Here is a 13630-nt window from a genome sequence, read left to right as displayed (position 1 = left end):
GACAAACACTATTCTAAACTTTACCCAGATTTAAAAAATTTTAAAAACCAAGAAGAAGTAATGAGACATAAACTTATGGGGATTTCTCCAGGCAAATTCCATTCTAATTTACAACCTGGACAATGACTTCCAGAAAGGCTCTGCTGCCCTAGAACCCAGATTGGGGAATGGAGAAATGCTACCTCCTTGTGGACGTATCCCACAACAGCAGCTTTGAACTCACTGCAAAAGGTCACTAAATTTTCACCAACTTGCAGTTCTGTAAATTGCGCCTGCCCTCCAGAAAATTTCTGGGGTCAAAAATCGACCAAAAAATTCAGAAGAGGGCAACCTTCGAAGAAGACAATTTCAAGAGCTGTGTTGTACTCACGGTTTTTTCTTTTAAGAGAAAAGAAAAAGGCATAGGAATATGATGAATTTTAAAAATTTTCATGACATGCATACCCATATTACAAAACCCTATCAGCTCACAGCAGTCAGAATGGCCATTAGGAAAAATGCTGCAAAAAATAAACGGTGAAGGGAGTGTGGAGAAATGCGTACCCTCGGTTGTAAGGGGGGGCATGTAAAGAGCCACTAATGAAAACACAATGTAGGTGCTTTGAAAAGGGAAACATTGAACTACCAGTCCATCAATCACAACCACTGCTTGGCCTATCACCTGAGAAAATGAGAATCAAAAAGTCACAGGCTGGGAAACCTGTATGCCAGCAATATTTACCATAGCCAGCACTTGGAAGAAATGAAAATGTCCATCAACCGAGGAATGCACCAAGAAGAAGTGGTCCACGTACACAATGGAATATTACTCTAATAATAAATATAAATTAAATTTAAAAACAAACAAAAGCAAGGAGACATCAACATTTGTGGGTTTATCCGGGCACATTGCACTCTAATTTATAACCGAAAAACACCACTGGCCGGTAGGACTGTTTCCCTAGTGCCAGCAAGGGGAACGTAGAAAGGCTGTCGCTCTCTGGCCGTTACCTGCAAAAGCAGGTTTAAAGCCTGAGCTAATGGTCACTTCATATGAACAAGTACTGCAGGGCTGTAAATGAAACCTGCCCTCAAAATGTCTTGAGGGAGATAATGGCCAAAATATTTCAAATGGTGACACATACTTTAAGAAAACACTTTGAAGAAATAAGCTCTCATCACAGCTGGAAAAATAAAAAGGACATGTCTTACAGCTCAATTTCAACGCATTATGAGACACATGCAAATTCAACCACAAAGAGGTATCAGCTCACACCACTCAGAATAACCATCAGCAAAAACTACAAAGAATAAATGCTGAAGGTGCTGGGAAGAAATGCATACCCTCCGCTTTAAGTGGGACGTAACCTGGAAAGAGCCACTAAAGAGAACGGAATAGAGGTGCCTTTAAAAGGTAAACATTGAGCTACCATATGATCCAGCAGACCTATTCCTGGACCTATAACCTAAGAAGACAGAATTGGAAGGACACAGGTACGCAAATCTGCATTGCATAGTATAACAATCGCCAAGATATGGAAGTAACCAAAAAGTCCAACGACAGATGGGTGGACAATGAAGAACTGCTACATGTACAGATGGAATATGAGCTAGTGAAAAAATGAAACAATGCCATTTGCAGCACCATAGATGAGTCTAGAAGTAATCACGCAACTTGCTGTAAGTGAGAAAGCGAAAGACACATATCCTATCATATCACATATAGGTGTTACCTAAAAAATGATACAAACAAAGGTATTTCCACAGAGAAACACTATCATAGATTCATTAAAAAAACTTATGGTTCACCAAATGGAAAGGTGTGAGGATTGGATACATTACCGTATAGAGGTTAACAGAGTGATACAAACATATGTGAAATATATAACCACCAAAGACCTACGCAATACCAAGAGAAGACTACTCAACATTGTGTCGTAACCTACATGGGAAAAGGATCCGAAGAAAAATAGATATATGTCTATGTGTGAAAGAACCACATCTTGCACACCTAGAACAAACAAAACATTGTAATCAAGTTTGCTGTGATAAGAAATAAAAATTAAGTTAAAGATACCAACAAGAAGTAATGAGACATAAACTTAAAGGGCTTTTTCCTCGCACATTCCATTCTAATTTACAACCTAGAACACCACTTCCAGTAAGGCTCTGTTGCCCTAGTAACCAGATTTGGTAAAGGAGAAATGCTGCCGCCTTGTGGCCGATTCCCGCAACAGCAGCTTTTAACCCACAGCTAATGGTCACTTACCATTCACAAGGACTCAGGGCTGTAAAGGACACCTGCCCTCAAAATTGTGCTGAGGTAGGGAATGGATAAAAGAAATTCAAAACAGGCAAAATGTTCACGAAGCTCGTATGAAGAGGTAAGTTGTACTCACTCTCTTTTTAAAGAAAGGAAAATGGATAAAAGCTCAACCTCAGGAAGTATTAGACTCATGCAATCTAATCTACAAAAAGTTTTCAACTCACACCCGTCGACTGACCATTGGCAAAAAGTCTACAAACAATCAATGCTGAAGAGGTTTTAGAGAACTGTGTACCCTCTAGCTGCTGGTGAGATGTAAAAGGGTTAAACGCTAATAATGAGAACAGAAAGGAGCTGCGTTGAAAAGGAAAAATTGAGGTACCATTCAATCCAGCAGGCGCACCAATGGGCCTCTCACCTGAGAAGACCAGAATGAAGAAGACCCGGGCTGCAAAAGCTGCACTGCAGCCTTATTCACAATAGACAAGACAGTGAAGCAACCAAAATGTCCATCAACAGATGAAAGGAAAAAGAAGAAGCGGTCCATGTACACAATGAATACTAGCCATGGAAAACAATGAAACACTGCTCTTTGAGACACCATAGATGATCTTGGAGATAATCACAGAACATGAGGTAAGTCGGAAAGCAAAAGTCCTATATCCTATGATATCACTTATACGCGTTCTCTAATAACTGACACAAATGAACATATTTCCACTGAGAAAGTCAATCACAGACTTATTAAAAAAAACTATGCTTATCTACAAGGAAAGGTGGGGGGAATGGATACATGAAGATTAGCGTTACCATATGTATACAAATACATATTATATACATATATCAAAAAGACCGACCATATAGCAAGGAAGGTTTACGGAACACTGTGTAACAATTTACACGGGAAGAGGATCTCTACATAAATAGGTATATAGAATATGTAGATGAACCAGAGTATGTACACCTTGGACAAGCAACATTCTAACCATTACCCCAATTGAAAAAATTAAAACAACCAACTAGGAGTAATGAGACATAAACTTATGGGGGGTTCTCCTGGCACATTCCATTCAAATTTACAACCTAGGCAAACGACTTCCAGAACGGCTCTGCTGCCCTAGTACCCAGATTTGGGAATGGAGAAATGCTGCATCCTTGTGGCCGTTTCCCACAACAGCAGCTTTAAACCCACTGCAAAAGGTCACTAAATATTCACCAATTGCAGGTCTGTAAATGACACCTGCCCTCCAAAAAATACTGAGGTCGAAAATCGACCAAAATATTCTAGAGTGCAACCTTCCAAAAAGAAAATTTGAAGAGGTATATTGTACTCACACTTTTTTTTCTTTTTTCTTTTAACAGAAAAGGAAAAGGCGTGGAAAAAGGATGAATTGTAGGAATTTTTACAGACATGTAAACCCAAATTACAAAAACCTATCAGCTCACACCAGTCAGAATGGCCATCAACAAAAATGCTGCAAACAAGAAATGCTGACGTGATTGTGGAGAAATGCATACCCTCGATTCTAAGGGGGACGTGGTAAGAGCCACTAATGAAAGCACAATTGAGGTGCCTTGAAAAGGTAAACGTTGAGCTACCATACCAGTCAATCAATCATACCCACTGCTGGGTCTATCACCTGAGAAAATGAAAATCAAAAATCGCAGGCTGGCAATCCTGCACTCCAGCAATATTTACCATAGGCAACACTTGGAAGCAACGAAAATGTCCATCAACAGAGGAATGCACCAAGAAGAAGTGGTCCATGTACACAATGGAATATTAGCCATGGAAAACATTGAAGCACTGCTCTTTGAGGCACCATAGATGAGCCTGGAGATAATCACAAAACATGAAGTAGGTCGGAAAGCAAAAGACCTATATCTTATATTATCACTTATGGCATTATCTAATAACTGACACAGATGAACATATTTCCAAAGAGAAAGACACTCACAGGCGTAGAAAACAAAGTATGCTCATCTAAAAGGAAAGGAGGGGGGAAATTGAGAAATGAAGATTAGTGTTACTATACATATTCAAATACATATTATATACATGTATCAAAAAGATCGAACATATAGCAAGGGAGGTCGACGGAACACTGTAATATTTTATATGGGAAGAGGATCTGTACATTAATAGACATACATAATGTCCAAATGAACTAGATTGTGTACACCTAGGACAAACACTATTCTAAACTTTACCCAGATTTAAAAAATTTTAAAAACCAAGAAGAAGTAATGAGACATAAACTTATGGGGATTTCTCCAGGCAAATTCCATTCTAATTTACAACCTGGACAATGACTTCCAGAAAGGCTCTGCTGCCCTAGAACCCAGATTGGGGAATGGAGAAATGCTACCTCCTTGTGGACGTATCCCACAACAGCAGCTTTGAACTCACTGCAAAAGGTCACTAAATTTTCACCAACTTGCAGTTCTGTAAATTGCGCCTGCCCTCCAGAAAATTTCTGGGGTCAAAAATCGACCAAAAAATTCAGAAGAGGGCAACCTTCGAAGAAGACAATTTCAAGAGCTGTGTTGTACTCACGGTTTTTTCTTTTAAGAGAAAAGAAAAAGGCATAGGAATATGATGAATTTTAAAAATTTTCATGACATGCATACCCATATTACAAAACCCTATCAGCTCACAGCAGTCAGAATGGCCATTAGGAAAAATGCTGCAAAAAATAAACGGTGAAGGGAGTGTGGAGAAATGCGTACCCTCGGTTGTAAGGGGGGGCATGTAAAGAGCCACTAATGAAAACACAATGTAGGTGCTTTGAAAAGGGAAACATTGAACTACCAGTCCATCAATCACAACCACTGCTTGGCCTATCACCTGAGAAAATGAGAATCAAAAAGTCACAGGCTGGGAAACCTGTATGCCAGCAATATTTACCATAGCCAGCACTTGGAAGAAATGAAAATGTCCATCAACCGAGGAATGCACCAAGAAGAAGTGGTCCACGTACACAATGGAATATTACTCTAATAATAAATATAAATTAAATTTAAAAACAAACAAAAGCAAGGAGACATCAACATTTGTGGGTTTATCCGGGCACATTGCACTCTAATTTATAACCGAAAAACACCACTGGCCGGTAGGACTGTTTCCCTAGTGCCAGCAAGGGGAACGTAGAAAGGCTGTCGCTCTCTGGCCGTTACCTGCAAAAGCAGGTTTAAAGCCTGAGCTAATGGTCACTTCATATGAACAAGTACTGCAGGGCTGTAAATGAAACCTGCCCTCAAAATGTCTTGAGGGAGATAATGGCCAAAATATTTCAAATGGTGACACATACTTTAAGAAAACACTTTGAAGAAATAAGCTCTCATCACAGCTGGAAAAATAAAAAGGACATGTCTTACAGCTCAATTTCAACGCATTATGAGACACATGCAAATTCAACCACAAAGAGGTATCAGCTCACACCACTCAGAATAACCATCAGCAAAAACTACAAAGAATAAATGCTGAAGGTGCTGGGAAGAAATGCATACCCTCCGCTTTAAGTGGGACGTAACCTGGAAAGAGCCACTAAAGAGAACGGAATAGAGGTGCCTTTAAAAGGTAAACATTGAGCTACCATATGATCCAGCAGACCTATTCCTGGACCTATAACCTAAGAAGACAGAATTGGAAGGACACAGGTACGCAAATCTGCATTGCATAGTATAACAATCGCCAAGATATGGAAGTAACCAAAAAGTCCAACGACAGATGGGTGGACAATGAAGAACTGCTACATGTACAGATGGAATATGAGCTAGTGAAAAAATGAAACAATGCCATTTGCAGCACCATAGATGAGTCTAGAAGTAATCACGCAACTTGCTGTAAGTGAGAAAGCGAAAGACACATATCCTATCATATCACATATAGGTGTTACCTAAAAAATGATACAAACAAAGGTATTTCCACAGAGAAACACTATCATAGATTCATTAAAAAAACTTATGGTTCACCAAATGGAAAGGTGTGAGGATTGGATACATTACCGTATAGAGGTTAACAGAGTGATACAAACATATGTGAAATATATAATCACCAAAGACCTACGCAATACCAAGAGAAGACTACTCAACATTGTGTCGTAACCTACATGGGAAAAGGATCCGAAGAAAAATAGATATATGTCTATGTGTGAAAGAACCACATCTTGCACACCTAGAACAAACAAAACATTGTAATCAAGTTTGCTGTGATAAGAAATAAAAATTAAGTTAAAGATACCAACAAGAAGTAATGAGACATAAACTTAAAGGGCTTTTTCCTCGCACATTCCATTCTAATTTACAACCTAGAACACCACTTCCAGTAAGGCTCTGTTGCCCTAGTAACCAGATTTGGTAAAGGAGAAATGCTGCCGCCTTGTGGCCGATTCCCGCAACAGCAGCTTTTAACCCACAGCTAATGGTCACTTACCATTCACAAGGACTCAGGGCTGTAAAGGACACCTGCCCTCAAAATTGTGCTGAGGTAGGGAATGGATAAAAGAAATTCAAAACAGGCAAAATGTTCACGAAGCTCGTATGAAGAGGTAAGTTGTACTCACTCTCTTTTTAAAGAAAGGAAAATGGATAAAAGCTCAACCTCAGGAAGTATTAGACTCATGCAATCTAATCTACAAAAAGTTTTCAACTCACACCCGTCGACTGACCATTGGCAAAAAGTCTACAAACAATCAATGCTGAAGAGGTTTTAGAGAACTGTGTACCCTCTAGCTGCTGGTGAGATGTAAAAGGGTTAAACGCTAATAATGAGAACAGAAAGGAGCTGCGTTGAAAAGGAAAAATTGAGGTACCATTCAATCCAGCAGGCGCACCAATGGGCCTCTCACCTGAGAAGACCAGAATGAAGAAGACCCGGGCTGCAAAAGCTGCACTGCAGCCTTATTCACAATAGACAAGACAGTGAAGCAACCAAAATGTCCATCAACAGATGAAAGGAAAAAGAAGAAGCGGTCCATGTACACAATGAATACTAGCCATGGAAAACAATGAAACACTGCTCTTTGAGACACCATAGATGATCTTGGAGATAATCACAGAACATGAGGTAAGTCGGAAAGCAAAAGTCCTATATCCTATGATATCACTTATACGCGTTCTCTAATAACTGACACAAATGAACATATTTCCACTGAGAAAGTCAATCACAGACTTATTAAAAAAAACTATGCTTATCTACAAGGAAAGGTGGGGGGAATGGATACATGAAGATTAGCGTTACCATATGTATACAAATACATATTATATACATATATCAAAAAGACCGACCATATAGCAAGGAAGGTTTACGGAACACTGTGTAACAATTTACACGGGAAGAGGATCTCTACATAAATAGGTATATAGAATATGTAGATGAACCAGAGTATGTACACCTTGGACAAGCAACATTCTAACCATTACCCCAATTGAAAAAATTAAAACAACCAACTAGGAGTAATGAGACATAAACTTATGGGGGGTTCTCCTGGCACATTCCATTCAAATTTACAACCTAGGCAAACGACTTCCAGAACGGCTCTGCTGCCCTAGTACCCAGATTTGGGAATGGAGAAATGCTGCATCCTTGTGGCCGTTTCCCACAACAGCAGCTTTAAACCCACTGCAAAAGGTCACTAAATATTCACCAATTGCAGGTCTGTAAATGACACCTGCCCTCCAAAAAATACTGAGGTCGAAAATCGACCAAAATATTCTAGAGTGCAACCTTCCAAAAAGAAAATTTGAAGAGGTATATTGTACTCACACTTTTTTTTCTTTTTTCTTTTAACAGAAAAGGAAAAGGCGTGGAAAAAGGATGAATTGTAGGAATTTTTACAGACATGTAAACCCAAATTACAAAAACCTATCAGCTCACACCAGTCAGAATGGCCATCAACAAAAATGCTGCAAACAAGAAATGCTGACGTGATTGTGGAGAAATGCGTACCCTCGATTCTAAGGGGGACGTGGTAAGAGCCACTAATGAAAGCACAATTGAGGTGCCTTGAAAAGGTAAACGTTGAGCTACCATACCAGTCAATCAATCATACCCACTGCTGGGTCTATCACCTGAGAAAATGAAAATCAAAAATCGCAGGCTGGCAATCCTGCACTCCAGCAATATTTACCATAGGCAACACTTGGAAGCAACGAAAATGTCCATCAACAGAGGAATGCACCAAGAAGAAGTGGTCCATGTACACAATGGAATATTAGCCATGGAAAACATTGAAGCACTGCTCTTTGAGGCACCATAGATGAGCCTGGAGATAATCACAAAACATGAAGGAGGTCGGAAAGCAAAAGACCTATATCTTATATTATCACTTATGGCATTATCTAATAACTGACACAGATGAACATATTTCCAAAGAGAAAGACACTCACAGGCGTAGAAAACAAACTATGCTCATCTAAAAGGAAAGGAGGGGGGAAATTGAGAAATGAAGATTAGTGTTACTATACATATTCAAATACATATTATATACATGTATCAAAAAGATCGAACATATAGCAAGGGAGGTCGACGGAACACTGTAATATTTTATATGGGAAGAGGATCTGTACATTAATAGACATACATAATGTCCAAATGAACTAGATTGTGTACACCTAGGACAAACACTATTCTAAACTTTACCCAGATTTAAAAAATTTTAAAAACCAAGAAGAAGTAATGAGACATAAACTTATGGGGATTTCTCCAGGCAAATTCCATTCTAATTTACAACCTGGACAATGACTTCCAGAAAGGCTCTGCTGCCCTAGAACCCAGATTGGGGAATGGAGAAATGCTACCTCCTTGTGGACGTATCCCACAACAGCAGCTTTGAACTCACTGCAAAAGGTCACTAAATTTTCACCAACTTGCAGTTCTGTAAATTGCGCCTGCCCTCCAGAAAATTTCTGGGGTCAAAAATCGACCAAAAAATTCAGAAGAGGGCAACCTTCGAAGAAGACAATTTCAAGAGCTGTGTTGTACTCACGGTTTTTTCTTTTAAGAGAAAAGAAAAAGGCATAGGAATATGATGAATTTTAAAAATTTTCATGACATGCATACCCATATTACAAAACCCTATCAGCTCACAGCAGTCAGAATGGCCATTAGGAAAAATGCTGCAAAAAATAAACGGTGAAGGGAGTGTGGAGAAATGCGTACCCTCGGTTGTAAGGGGGGGCATGTAAAGAGCCACTAATGAAAACACAATGTAGGTGCTTTGAAAAGGGAAACATTGAACTACCAGTCCATCAATCACAACCACTGCTTGGCCTATCACCTGAGAAAATGAAAATCAAAAAGTCACAGGCTGGGAAACCTGTATGCCAGCAATATTTACCATAGCCAGCACTTGGAAGAAATGAAAATGTCCATCAACCGAGGAATGCACCAAGAAGAAGTGGTCCACGTACACAATGGAATATTACTCTAATAATAAATATAAATTAAATTTAAAAACAAACAAAAGCAAGGAGACATCAACATTTGTGGGTTTATCCGGGCACATTGCACTCTAATTTATAACCGAAAAACACCACTGGCCGGTAGGACTGTTTCCCTAGTGCCAGCAAGGGGAACGTAGAAAGGCTGTCGCTCTCTGGCCGTTACCTGCAAAAGCAGGTTTAAAGCCTGAGCTAATGGTCACTTCATATGAACAAGTACTGCAGGGCTGTAAATGAAACCTGCCCTCAAAATGTCTTGAGGGAGATAATGGCCAAAATATTTCAAATGGTGACACATACTTTAAGAAAACACTTTGAAGAAATAAGCTCTCATCACAGCTGGAAAAATAAAAAGGACATGTCTTACAGCTCAATTTCAACGCATTATGAGACACATGCAAATTCAACCACAAAGAGGTATCAGCTCACACCACTCAGAATAACCATCAGCAAAAACTACAAAGAATAAATGCTGAAGGTGCTGGGAAGAAATGCATACCCTCCGCTTTAAGTGGGACGTAACCTGGAAAGAGCCACTAAAGAGAACGGAATAGAGGTGCCTTTAAAAGGTAAACATTGAGCTACCATATGATCCAGCAGACCTATTCCTGGACCTATAACCTAAGAAGACAGAATTGGAAGGACACAGGTACGCAAATCTGCATTGCATAGTATAACAATCGCCAAGATATGGAAGTAACCAAAAAGTCCAACGACAGATGGGTGGACAATGAAGAACTGCTACATGTACAGATGGAATATGAGCTAGTGAAAAAATGAAACAATGCCATTTGCAGCACCATAGATGAGTCTAGAAGTAATCACGCAACTTGCTGTAAGTGAGAGAGCGAAAGACACATATCCTATCATATCACATATAGGTGTTACCTAAAAAATGATACAAACAAAGGTATTTCCACAGAGAAACACTATCATAGATTCATTAAAAAAACTTATGGTTCACCAAATGGAAAGGTGTGAGGATTGGATACATTACCGTATAGAGGTTAACAGAGTGATACAAACATATGTGAAATATATAACCACCAAAGACCTACGCAATACCAAGAGAAGACTACTCAACATTGTGTCGTAACCTACATGGGAAAAGGATCCGAAGAAAAATAGATATATGTCTATGTGTGAAAGAACCACATCTTGCACACCTAGAACAAACAAAACATTGTAATCAAGTTTGCTGTGATAAGAAATAAAAATTAAGTTAAAGATACCAACAAGAAGTAATGAGACATAAACTTAAAGGGCTTTTTCCTCGCACATTCCATTCTAATTTACAACCTAGAACACCACTTCCAGTAAGGCTCTGTTGCCCTAGTAACCAGATTTGGTAAAGGAGAAATGCTGCCGCCTTGTGGCCGATTCCCGCAACAGCAGCTTTTAACCCACAGCTAATGGTCACTTACCATTCACAAGGACTCAGGGCTGTAAAGGACACCTGCCCTCAAAATTGTGCTGAGGTAGGGAATGGATAAAAGAAATTCAAAACAGGCAAAATGTTCACGAAGCTCGTATGAAGAGGTAAGTTGTACTCACTCTCTTTTTAAAGAAAGGAAAATGGATAAAAGCTCAACCTCAGGAAGTATTAGACTCATGCAATCTAATCTACAAAAAGTTTTCAACTCACACCCGTCGACTGACCATTGGCAAAAAGTCTACAAACAATCAATGCTGAAGAGGTTTTAGAGAACTGTGTACCCTCTAGCTGCTGGTGAGATGTAAAAGGGTTAAACGCTAATAATGAGAACAGAAAGGAGCTGCGTTGAAAAGGAAAAATTGAGGTACCATTCAATCCAGCAGGCGCACCAATGGGCCTCTCACCTGAGAAGACCAGAATGAAGAAGACCCGGGCTGCAAAAGCTGCACTGCAGCCTTATTCACAATAGACAAGACAGTGAAGCAACCAAAATGTCCATCAACAGATGAAAGGAAAAAGAAGAAGCGGTCCATGTACACAATGAATACTAGCCATGGAAAACAATGAAACACTGCTCTTTGAGACACCATAGATGATCTTGGAGATAATCACAGAACATGAGGTAAGTCGGAAAGCAAAAGTCCTATATCCTATGATATCACTTATACGCGTTCTCTAATAACTGACACAAATGAACATATTTCCACTGAGAAAGTCAATCACAGACTTATTAAAAAAAACTATGCTTATCTACAAGGAAAGGTGGGGGGAATGGATACATGAAGATTAGCGTTACCATATGTATACAAATACATATTATATACATATATCAAAAAGACCGACCATATAGCAAGGAAGGTTTACGGAACACTGTGTAATAATTTACACGGGAAGAGGATCTCTACATAAATAGGTATATAGAATATGTAGATGAACCAGAGTATGTACACCTTGGACAAGCAACATTCTAACCATTACCCCAATTGAAAAAATTAAAACAACCAACTAGGAGTAATGAGACATAAACTTATGGGGGGTTCTCCTGGCACATTCCATTCAAATTTACAACCTAGGCAAACGACTTCCAGAACGGCTCTGCTGCCCTAGTACCCAGATTTGGGAATGGAGAAATGCTGCATCCTTGTGGCCGTTTCCCACAACAGCAGCTTTAAACCCACTGCAAAAGGTCACTAAATATTCACCAATTGCAGGTCTGTAAATGACACCTGCCCTCCAAAAAATACTGAGGTCGAAAATCGACCAAAATATTCTAGAGTGCAACCTTCCAAAAAGAAAATTTGAAGAGGTATATTGTACTCACACTTTTTTTTCTTTTTTCTTTTAACAGAAAAGGAAAAGGCGTGGAAAAATGATGAATTGTAGGAATTTTTACAGACATGTAAACCCAAATTACAAAAACCTATCAGCTCACACCAGTCAGAATGGCCATCAACAAAAATGCTGCAAACAAGAAATGCTGACGTGATTGTGGAGAAATGCGTACCCTCGATTCTAAGGGGGACGTGGTAAGAGCCACTAATGAAAGCACAATTGAGGTGCCTTGAAAAGGTAAACGTTGAGCTACCATACCAGTCAATCAATCATACCCACTGCTGGGTCTATCACCTGAGAAAATGAAAATCAAAAATCGCAGGCTGGCAATCCTGCACTCCAGCAATATTTACCATAGGCAACACTTGGAAGCAACGAAAATGTCCATCAACAGAGGAATGCACCAAGAAGAAGTGGTCCATGTACACAATGGAATATTAGCCATGGAAAACATTGAAGCACTGCTCTTTGAGGCACCATAGATGAGCCTGGAGATAATCACAAAACATGAAGGAGGTCGGAAAGCAAAAGACCTATATCTTATATTATCACTTATGGCATTATCTAATAACTGACACAGATGAACATATTTCCAAAGAGAAAGACACTCACAGGCGTAGAAAACAAACTATGCTCATCTAAAAGGAAAGGAGGGGGGAAATTGAGAAATGAAGATTAGTGTTACTATACATATTCAAATACATATTATATACATGTATCAAAAAGATCGAACATATAGCAAGGGAGGTCGACGGAACACTGTAATATTTTATATGGGAAGAGGATCTGTACATTAATAGACATACATAATGTCCAAATGAACTAGATTGTGTACACCTAGGACAAACACTATTCTAAACTTTACCCAGATTTAAAAAATTTTAAAAACCAAGAAGAAGTAATGAGACATAAACTTATGGGGATTTCTCCAGGCAAATTCCATTCTAATTTACAACCTGGACAATGACTTCCAGAAAGGCTCTGCTGCCCTAGAACCCAGATTGGGGAATGGAGAAATGCTACCTCCTTGTGGACGTATCCCACAACAGCAGCTTTGAACTCACTGCAAAAGGTCACTAAATTTTCACCAACTTGCAGTTCTGTAAATTGCGCCTGCCCTCCAGAAAATTTCTGGGGTCAAAAATCGACCAAAAAATTCAGAAGAGGGCAACCTT

This window comes from Balaenoptera ricei, chromosome 7, assembly GCF_028023285.1.
Source record: "Balaenoptera ricei isolate mBalRic1 chromosome 7, mBalRic1.hap2, whole genome shotgun sequence".
In the NCBI taxonomy this organism is placed as follows: Eukaryota; Metazoa; Chordata; class Mammalia; order Artiodactyla; family Balaenopteridae; genus Balaenoptera; species Balaenoptera ricei.
Note: the sequence above shows the minus strand (reverse complement) of the source record.